This window comes from Camelus bactrianus, chromosome 14 (genome assembly GCF_048773025.1).
Source record: "Camelus bactrianus isolate YW-2024 breed Bactrian camel chromosome 14, ASM4877302v1, whole genome shotgun sequence".
Lineage (NCBI taxonomy): Eukaryota > Metazoa > Chordata > Mammalia > Artiodactyla > Camelidae > Camelus > Camelus bactrianus.
Window position 1 is genome coordinate 66,156,951 of NC_133552.1, and position 11,026 is coordinate 66,167,976.

An 11,026-nucleotide genomic window follows, 5' to 3' on the forward strand; every position below is an offset into this window, starting at 1 on the left:
TAGGATGTAGCCATTTGTCGGTTAGAGACTGTCTTTGTGTATTAATTATGTTAAGACATTTACAGGGTGATGAGCTTGGCTATTCCTGGCAAAGATTTTTATCAAGGTTTCAAGTGAACATATTCAATCATCGTATAAACATCTTCACTCTGAAAATAAAGGTGAGAGTAACGTTAGCCACAAAGAGGAAAGATGTGTATGATATCTAATATTCAATTACAGATTAATATTCAGTCACTTCAGTAAAACTTGCTGTTAAAAAAAAAAAAGGAGCAGGGTGAGTAACCCAACTTCTTCTCCTCCTAAGGCAGGAGCCCCGAAAAACTTCTGTAAGTGCCCTGTCTCTTCACTCTTTGACTGCAAATACTGTCTACGTAACAAGAACCCTCAGGTAAGTGTATGTGGTGATGAGGGGTGATTGAGAACCACAGCACTTTTCAACTTTCTCTAGAAAGTAAGAAGCACTTTATACAATGGAAGTTGTAAATAAACAGAAGCCCCAGATTCACCTACAAGAGAGCTGAAGTGAGACCACCTGGTGCATAGGAACCCTGAATCTCGCAATTTCTAAAAGCATAACTCTGCCGCCTGGTGATGCCACGTAGATAAATAAGACTGAAAACTTCCCAGTACATCATCCGTCTTCCACTGCTCCTGGCTAGTGGCTGTATTCCCTGGGTGTGACTAACTTGGAACATTCTTACTGGTTCCCGTTGTTTCTCTCCTGGAGAGAGTTCTGAGTGCACATAAGCAATTGTCTCCTGGCCTGTGTTAGACTGTGCCTGAGGTTGAAAACCATCATGGACCTCATACTTTAGAATAAAGTTTCTGTTTACTGGTCCAGGAATAAGCAGTTGCAAATGGTTACATCTGCAAAGGGAACCTGCCACATTCTACCTGGTCCAGGAATCAGATGTGAACTGTTAGAGGCCAAGGAGTGAGTATCGCTTCTTTGAAAGAGTAATAACAAAAGTGACAGTTACAGAATATGGACACTTTACATATACTTTTTTTTTTCCGGCCGGGGGAGGGAGGTAATTAGGTTTATTTACTTATTTATTTTTAGAGGAGGTACTGGGGATCGAACCCAGGACCTTGTGCATGCTAAGCATACGTTCTACCGCTTGAGCTATACCCTCCCCCTAGAATATGGACACCTTGATCAACTACACTTAAAATTGTTGTAGGACCTAGTGACAAATGTCAATAAATCTGTGTTCTTACAGTACTATCACATGCATGCAACTTGACTCACTGATTTTTCTGTTCTATAACAGATTGATTTCTTGATGGGGTGTCTTTTTAGTCCTAAAGACTCCTGAAAGCAGGGCTGAAAATTATGCCAGTAAGAGTAAGTAAAGGGAAATAAAATGACTAACTATCAGACAGGTTATTTTGCAAGGATTAAGAAAAGTATTGCAGAGACCATGTCTTTCTGAGGATGACATTTCATACTGCCCAGTTCAAGCTGGGACAGGCTCTCATCTTTGCTACCTCTCCCATCACGGGAGGGACCGTTGAGAGTGGACCTGAAGCAGAGGCAGCCTCTTGAGAAGTTTTAGTCTGAGCATCTTGGAGGAAAGCCAGTTACTTTAAAATAAAGTTAACAGAGACTCTATGACAAAGAGTTGGACTCTGATGAAGAGAGAAATCACTAAATGCCTGGATACTCATCTACAAGAGTGGGCAGCTTTGAAGGAGGGAGACAACCACAAAGAAGAGATCATCTGAGAAAAAGAGCTAGTTCTCTGAGCCACAGCTGGCAAAAGAGAGGAATCCCCAGGGAGGACGGACTGCAGCGTGCAATTTTACTAAGGTGACCTACAAGATATGCTCAAAGACAGAGATACTCGAATCTGTACTATCTCCAGCCCCGTAAAACGGGTCATTGTCTACTCATTCTTTCATTGACTCCCCAAAGTCTCCAATTACAGCAGCCTTCCGTATTATTAAAAATAATTGCTCAGAACCGGTGTACTCACGTAACAAAATCAGGTGATACTGGTCCACGAAACTAGTGCATTCGGTCAACTCAGCTCAGCTCTTCCACTTAGAAATGTGCTCTGCTTCATGTGTGTGCCCAGCAAGAGAATGCCTTCGCCGTAGTCACAACCTAAATACTTCACGACTAAGAAATCTTAGGGCCAAGTATTTTTGTTAATATGCCAGGAGATCCTGACACCTGTGTCTGATTCTAAAGCAACTTTGGTGACTTGGAAAATGTCACTGTTAAAGGAGCAGGTGTGAGTCTTTACGCAGAAGGCGTGCCCCAGAGAAAACAATGAAATGTACGAATGAATTTATCCCAAATTATCCCCCTACAGGAAAAATCGTGTTTTTTTTCTTCTTTAATAAAGTTTCAACTGACTACCCCCCACCCCCATTTGAACATACTGGCAGGGAGATTAACCCTGGTTACTTGTAGGGTTCCTCTCTGATTTGCTCAGATTCCAGAGTTCTGTCCAGGACCTAAGACCTGGAGGCCCAGCCTACCAATCCACTCTTGTTATCACCGGGTCACTGAGAGTCTCCCTCTGCCTGGCCCTTAGATCTCTCAGCTCTAGCACTGCCCAGCCTTGGCAGAGGCACTGGTGTCTTTGGAAAGCCTGGGAACTGGGCAGAGACAGGCCTGTGAATGTGTGAATCACTTACCCCCTTCGGGGCCCAGCCCTGCCCCCACTCTGCCTAGGAGACCTCTACCTTCTGCTCTCTCCAGTCTGAGGGGAGACATCTCCCCTCCACTGGTCCTCAAAAGCATTTATCCCTAACTTCCACCCTTTAATAAATCTGTGGCAAAAGATGGGAAGAGTTATTGTATTTAAGCAGTGTTTGAGGTCTGAAAATCTGAGTCCAGAATAAAACCTAAGTCCTCAAAAGGAACCGAGTTACCTCATGGGATGATGGCGGGGGTGAGGAAGGGTTTGTGGAAGATGTGCTACAGAGAGAGATACGGGAAGGACAGACAAATTAGCTGATCAGTAAATTGCTTCCCACATTGGATCCTGCTCTGCCCAATTATGTGACCTGGATAAGGCATTGATCTTATCTGTTTCTCCCCTTTCCTATTTTTCCTAAGTGGGGATCAAAATTCCTGCCCCTCTTTGGGATATAATCTCTTTTGCTTGTCTGTTTTATTTACTCTGGCTTTCTTGTTTAAAATCTATGTAATTTTTATAGCCTGGATTAAGAAGCTGATATTGTATGCAGAGGTGGAGGAAAGATTGTCGGCTTTATAACACTGTCGTGGTTCTGATTAACTTTATCACTGATCTCTTATGATGAGCTGGACACAGTGATATTGATGTGTCTTTCCTGATCGGGACAGCCATGGTCCCTGCTCTGAGGGCACTAACGGTCCCCCTGTGTTGCCCAAGTCAATCCATCTCCAATATATCCACGAAAAAGCAAGGAAGAAAGAGTTAGGAATGATTGCTACAGACCTCTTTGTAGAGAGAACTTTTTTACTATCTCAATATTAATAAAAATGAGAAATGAAGTTGAGGCATGTTTTACATACATGAGGATATGTTTAAAGTTATATCAAGTTATGTCATTCTAAATGGAAGACTACTTATACAGCAAAGGAAATGTGTATTCAAAAAGAAGAAAAAAATTTAAAACATAGATGTATTAAGGTGAAGGTTGACAAATAACATGAAGCCTGAGGTTTATGAATAAATGCATCAAGTTGACATGCTTGCAACTTAAAAATCTGCTCACAATCTTCTGAAAGGAAAAAATAGGACAGCTCTAACACAGGGTATGGGGAGAGATTTAAAAACAATCAAAAAATGGTCAGTGGTGAGAGACTTCTGAAAGCAATTAAGAGAGGAAATTGGGAGATCAAAGATTGGAGGGGAAAAGTGTGATGATGCTATGAAGGCAAAGGCGGTCTGACACATGGGGAGAGGGTGAGAAGTCAACACGGGGTCGGAAGGAACAGGAAGCGCCAAAGTCAGACAACTCCTGCCCCAGGAGTTCACGTTCCAAGGACCAGCTGCAATAGCCAACACACCAGAGAAAGACAGGACCAGAGAACAGGCACTCATTCTAATTCACAAAAGTAGAGGGACGGAATCAAAAGATGACTATTCCTACAGACGGGAAATTGAAGAAAAGCTGAAGCATGAGCTTATAAACTAAACTTAGGTGAAACAAATGCTTTGGTAGTTCAGATAGCTTTAGTTTTGCCTAGGTTGTAAGTTTGCAGGTACCTTGGTCATAAAATAAAAGTATAACCTTTAAAGAGATTAAAACTAGTTAAGGTTAACTGAAAGATACATTCTCTGCTTATTTTTATGTTTTTCAAATTGTTCTAGAATTTTGTATAAAATACCCCCAAATCTAAAAATTTTGCTTAGATAAGGACAGGATAACACAAAAAAAGCACTTGATATTTCAGAGGACAAAAAGCATGTAAGTAATTAGTAGTACATACATTTATAATAGAATTAACTCCAAGTTAGCTTCAACATTTTAAATGTTTTTTTCTTATAATTCTACAGCATTTTAGGATGCTATATCATTTAAAAATAACTAATTTATATAGTACATATTCTGATTTAAAGATTTTAATTATTTTAAAATATGTGATTCCTATCTATCCAAGAATAAAATATGTATCGTTTCCATTTCTCTAAAGTAGTAGCCTTTGTTAACTCTGTTCTGCTTTTCAAACAATAATTTAAGAGATTTAGAAGAACTTAAAGCCAGAAAACTGTCATTTATTATTATTAGTTATTTATTATCAAGAACTCTCATAATTTATTAAGAAGAAAACAAACTGGTCCATGTTCCATCAAAAGAAACTCAGAATCCACGGAAGCATTGTGTCTCCTTGAAGAAACAGGATTAGAATAGACACAGACACCAGCATTTCCTACAAATAACAACCCCAGCAATTCTTTCACTCTTTTTTTTTTTTTTTAAGTAGAATGAAAACTCAGCATTAAAAAAAATTAGGGACCCTGGTGGGTTATTTTTTCCAGGGTGACAGAATCAACAATAGAGCAATACTTCTCAGCTCAGTTTTACTACTTGCTGCTTCTCATTCAAAAAGAGAATTTGTTTCCATCTAACATCTATACTGAGTAACTTTCATGTTACTATTTAAAGTAACCCTTCAAGGCAAGAAGAACGAGCAGATCTCGGGACTCACGGGTATTCAAAGAAGGCATCTAACAGCAAGTCAATAAGGTAGGGAATGAAATGAGAGAAATTCTAAAACACAGCATCATCATGTTTAATATTTTGTAATATTCTTCCTGCATGTATGCCAAGAAAAGGATGATAAACGTGGGGTCAGCTTTTCATCTCTTAAGCAGTCGTGTTACTGATTTCAAACTTTTCAGACAGAGCCAGGTTTGGAATTACAATCATCTTAAACTGGATCAGAGCTAAAAGTGTCTGAAATTTTTAAACGTACATCAAATGATTTAAAGAAGAATTAGCTTCCCCTATAAAACGAGCCTCAGTATTATCATGTGCCCTGAAACTACATGTGAGCCCCAATACTGATTTAATCTAATGAAGTTCTTTTTTTAAAATAGTAATTTAATAATAATGGTGGTTACTCTTCCTCCACTTAAGTGTTCAAACACAGAGGAGAAATTTGTGGGGCTCCTAATACCCTTCCTAAGGCACATTCTACAGATAAACAGAAGACTTTGTTCGCTGGATCTTTTCATTCAGAGCCTTTCACGAGCTGTGAATTCCCTCTAAAAGCACCTATCAGCATGAATAAACTGATAAAAGCAGATGTGTGAAATGCCTTTCACTTAACTAACAGGCATGACTCCAAATTCTAGAACTCCCACTGCTTTCATCTGAAACCCTAACCCAGGCTGATAGGAAACATGGTTTGATAGAGGGCCCCTCACTAACGTTACAAGATCTTTGGCCCGTTGTGAATGATGGTTAATGGGAAGCTTTGTCAGACATAGTCCCTTCCTGGACAGTCTTCAGATTCTCTCTTGTGAGTGAGGTATTCCATTTTGCACAAAAAATCAGATTATGAAATCCATTCAGCCTTCCCAAAACATTTCTTCATTTGTTCATTCAACAACTACCACCCTGGGGACGAGAGGATAACAGGTTATGCCCCAGGCCTTCAAAGTCCAGTAAAGACATCATGCCTCTTAGCCAGGTTTATTAAAAAAACAAAACAAACAAACAAACAAAAAACTGGGAAAACCTAGTGGAACTGTAGCAAGATATTGGCAAGTCTCCAACAGTAGGATATCTCAAGTATTGACAGGTCAAGACGATAAAAGTATGAGTAAAGACACAGAAAACTTGTGAAGAGTAAATTAAAAACCTGTTGGGATGAATTTACCTCCAACCTCACAGAGAAAATATGCTTTTTTCTCAAGAACACACGGAAATTTTTTCAATTGTCCAATTAGTTCATAAGAAAGTCTCTATTTCAAAGGATTTATATCACAAAGAAAAATGAGATAACACTAACACAAAGGTAAATTTAAAATCTCCATATATTTGAAAAATCTAAGATGGTTCTACATAATTTTAAAATCAAGGGGGAAGGGTATGGCTCAGTGGTAGAGTGCATGCTTAGCATGCAGGAGGTCCTGGGTTCAATCCTCAGTACTTCCATTAAAAAAAAAAAAATCTGAAGTAAAAATAATAATAATAATAAAATATATATTAACACTTGCAGGGTTCAAAGTAGTATTTCAATTATTGGATTCTTAAATTTTTACAACAGAAAAGAAATGATGGGACAGATATCTAAAACAAATAGGCAATACAGAGAATCAAGAAAACCACAAATTGTCTCTCCAAGAAAACTAGTAAAATGGATAATCTTCTGATGAGAAGGGTAAACTATAAACATAAAGAAAAAAAGTCCACACCTTGGAGAAAAAGGAACTGTCTTACACTGCCGGTGGGAATGTAAATTGGTGCAGCCACTAATGGGAGGACAATACGGAGGGTCCTTAAAAAACTAAAAACAGACTTACCATATGATCCGGTAATCCCACTCCTGGGCATATACCCAGAGAAAAATATAATTCAAAAAGACACATGCACACCAATGTTCATAGCAGCACTTGTTTACAACAACCAAGACATGGAAACAACCCAAAAGCCCATCAACAGAGGACTGGATAAAGAAGATGTGGTGTATATACAATGGAATACTACTCAGTCATAAAAAAGAATAAAATAATGCCATCTGCAGCAACATGGATGGATCTGGAGATCGTCATACTAAGTGAAGTAAGCCAGCAAGAGAAAGAAAAATGCCATGTGATATCACTAATATTAGGAAGCTTAAAAAAAAAAAAGGGACACAAATGAACTTATCTATAAAACAGAAACAGACTCACAGACATAGAGAAAAACTTACAGTGACCAGTGGGCAAAGAGGGTAGGAAAGGATAAACTGGGAATTTGAAATTCGCACCTCTTGGGGAGTGATGGGAATGTTAGGTGTCTTGGTTGTGGTGGTGGTGTCATTGGTGTATAAGCATCTATCAAAATTCATCAAATTGTCCATTTGTAGTCTGTGTAGTTTGCTGTGCAGGAACCACACCACAGTAAAGGCATTTAGAAAGAAAAGAAAGAAAGAAAGAGAGAGTCCACACCACTGACGAAAAGGGAGACACAACCACAGGTCAAGAACCTAAAGAAACACTAAGAACACTAAGGCACAAACTATGTCAGCAAACTGGAAGACAGATTAAGTGGACAAGTTATTAGAAAGACACAAGTTTTCAGAATGATTCAAGGAGAAACATAAAGCCTGAGAGCTGAAACTGTTCTGCCTTATTTTAAAACCTTTCGTAAGTAGTTTAAAATCTTTCCCCCAGAAAAAAATATTTGGCCTAAATGGTTTTATAGGACTTTTCCCTATTCTACTTTTGTATAAATTCTTCCAGAAAATAGATATCCCTCTCCAGCTCATATCCTGAGGTTTGTATTTGTTGCCTTGATCCCAAAGCAGACAGGTCAGGACATGAAAGAAGTTCAGAATAATCTCACCTGGGAACATAGAAGCAAGATTTCTAAATAATGTGTTAGCAAGCCGCACTGAGTTGTGAAATTGAAAAGAAAAAGAATGACCAAATTGAGTTTATACTGGGAAAGCAAGGAGTGAGGTTTTAAGCAAGGGAAAAAAATTTTAGTATGATTCACCATGTTAAAAGATCAAAACAAACAACATAAGCATCTCGATAGATAGAGAAAATGCATTTGATAAAATAACACTCATACATGACACAAGAAATGTTACCCAACAAGACATACCTTAACAAGATAAAGGCACCTATAAACAAATCTAGATCAACTGCAATTCCTAATGATATACATTTTGAAGCATTCCCTTTAAAGTCAGACTTTGACCGACATTAAGACTTCTGTAAATTAGAAGTCACAAGATTATGGAAGACATAGTTGAGAGATTGTATCTGCAATGCATATAACCAAAAATATAGATTAGTTTCTGTAATGTGGAAGAGAGTCCGAGATATAACTAAGAAAAAAAAAAGTATGGAAATCCAATAGCAATGGACCTGAACAGCCATCCATGCAAATGGCCTAAAAACACGTGAAAAGATTCTCTGCCTCATTCGTAATCATTCATAATCACTGAAATGTAAGACAACGAGGCGCTGCTCTGCACCTCTCAGATGGCCAAAATTACGAAGTTTGACAACGTGAAGTCATGGAGTACTGGGACCGATGGAAACACCAGCGGTGTTGGTGGAGGTAGGATTCAGCGTCACTTTGGAACACAGTCTGACAGACATTTAACATTTACATGCCCTACAACCCAGCAAGTCTGCAGAGAAAGCGAAACCCTTGCACGTGCGTGGGACAGGTGCTCGCACCTTCATGACTGTGACAGCAAAGAGAAAAAGTTGAAACCACCCAAACATTTTTCAACACCACAGTGGATAAGCTGGAGTGTGTTCATACACTGTGAAGTATTCCATTATCAAAAGTAAAAGAAATTCATTATTTCATGTAATTTTTCTCCTTGTGGATGCACCAGCTCTGACCCACGGGTACAGAACAACGGACGCTCAGCGCAAAACCCCAAGCCTCGCAAACCGCGGTGTGGACCACAAGCAGAACCGTGGCGTAATCTGGTAACTCAGTAAACATGTAAAACCTGCAGCTTCATCTCAGACCTACTGAGTCGTAGTCCAGATTTTAACAAGATTTTATGCACATTACAATTTGCCAAAGTACAGCCCTCCAGCAGCTGCATTCCCCATTCACTACAGTATCAGCTGCTCAGACCGTCTATTCCACCCAAATACTGCTTTCCCCAAGTCTAGCATTCATTCAGATACACGTGAGTGTATGGAACGCTTCTAGAGTTTCTACTCTGTGCCAGGTACCCTATTAACTGCTGGGAATACAAATAACCTTCTCTTGGGCTTTCGTCTCAAAGAGCTCAGATTCACGTGCATGTCTACATAGACACACACTTGCACAAGTTATGTGACCCGGCATGACCAAACTGTTGTCTTTTCTATTTTTCCTAATCTTATGGCAATTTTATATAATGTTTATATAATCATGTGCACGTATCCATTTTATTCTCATCTGTCTTATGTTTCTATGGTGAATAGTTATTGTGACTCCCTTCTACTTACAATAATTTAATTTATATTTAAATATATTTACCAAGTTTGGGTCACATCATATTCCAAAAACGTAGGCGCTCAGGCAATAACTAAACTCTGGTTACCCTTTGCACTTAAGCTTCGAACAGAGTACGATTTTTCGTCAGGCCCTCTGGGCTGCCCCTGCTCCATTTGGCCTTTGGATTGATTTCAGGATGACCAGCCCAGGCACCAATTCAGGCAATTTTTGACAAGTGGTCAGCAATAATCCTACTATAAATTCTACTCTGCTATAGAATTTCTCCTTTCCCATCCTGAAGTAAAGTTCATAATACGACATACTTGCATATATATTACTCTTTAAAATGTCTATAATGTTTACATTTGACATAGAAACATGCCGGCTGTAAGAGTCACAGATCCTGGTGCAGGTGTGTTACCTTAGAGCCCACGAGTGCCGCTGCCACCCTGACGTGGATGATAAATGGCTCTCAGTAATGTTTTGAGCCAAGAAATGCAAGTATATCTCATTTTACACAAGAGCTGCATTCCTAGAAAATCCACTATGAAAGCCACTTCAAGAAACACAAGACACAAAACAGAGCTAAGTTCTAGGTTTAGATAATCTTGCAGGTTTAAAAAAAAAACAACGCTTAAAATTATCTGGTAAGACAGACATTTCTGCAAAACTCTGGGTAATTTGCTGTCGTGTAATATGGACCTGATCTTTTCAGGGTGCCTAATATCCTTGTCATGACCCCCAGTTCATGATGACGACAAGAACCGCCGCCCCCACACATAGCTCCCTGGAAGAGAAATCAGTCCTCCAGGAGGCACTGCTGCCCCAGCGAGACGGCAGCTCCGCACGGCTTCCTGGAGAAGTCCTCACCTTTCACCCCGCATTGTCTTTGGAAAGAAGTCCATTGTTCCTGTGCCTGTAATGTCGTAAGTGGACGTTTGCTTCCATTGCTGCTGTATTTCCTTTACTCCGAACCCAGCGGTGTGGTGGCCAGCGAGGGCAATTATTAAACGTTTAGAAATTTTACCAGCCAGTTGAAGTCATGTTGATAGTGTAAATTGACCACGGCAGGAATACTTAGACAACAGAAACTGACCGGGCTTGTGTTATGGCGGGGAGGCGGGGAGGGCCAGTTGGTAAATGTTTAACAGCACATCCCTGATTTTATATGAGTGACCTTTGGCCACTTCCTCTTATTGACCTTTTACATATTCAAGCTCAAGTTCTTTATTGCCGTACATACATTTACTCCTTTGAATGGCAACACTGGGTGATATTACTGCCAGATGAGCCATGTGATTTTTCAACACGTTATATCAGAAGGTACCAGACACCTGCTTGGCTTTTGTGATTGAAAAACTTACCCTTAATTTCAAGGTATGAAAATTGCCTGTTGCTCACTTTTTCCAAG

General features: G+C 39.5%; 1 long non-coding RNA gene across 1 annotated transcript in view; it reads right to left on the reverse strand.

The window, feature by feature from the left end:
• The window catches only part of LOC141579821 (uncharacterized), a 127,190-nt gene extending 116,489 nt beyond the window's left edge, over nt 1-10,701 (reverse strand). The window contains exon 1 of the long non-coding RNA XR_012511835.1: nt 10,486-10,701. This is a non-coding gene — a long non-coding RNA (uncharacterized LOC141579821). The remainder of the gene's footprint in view (nt 1-10,485) is intronic.
• Nucleotides 10,702-11,026: the final 325 nt, after the last annotated feature.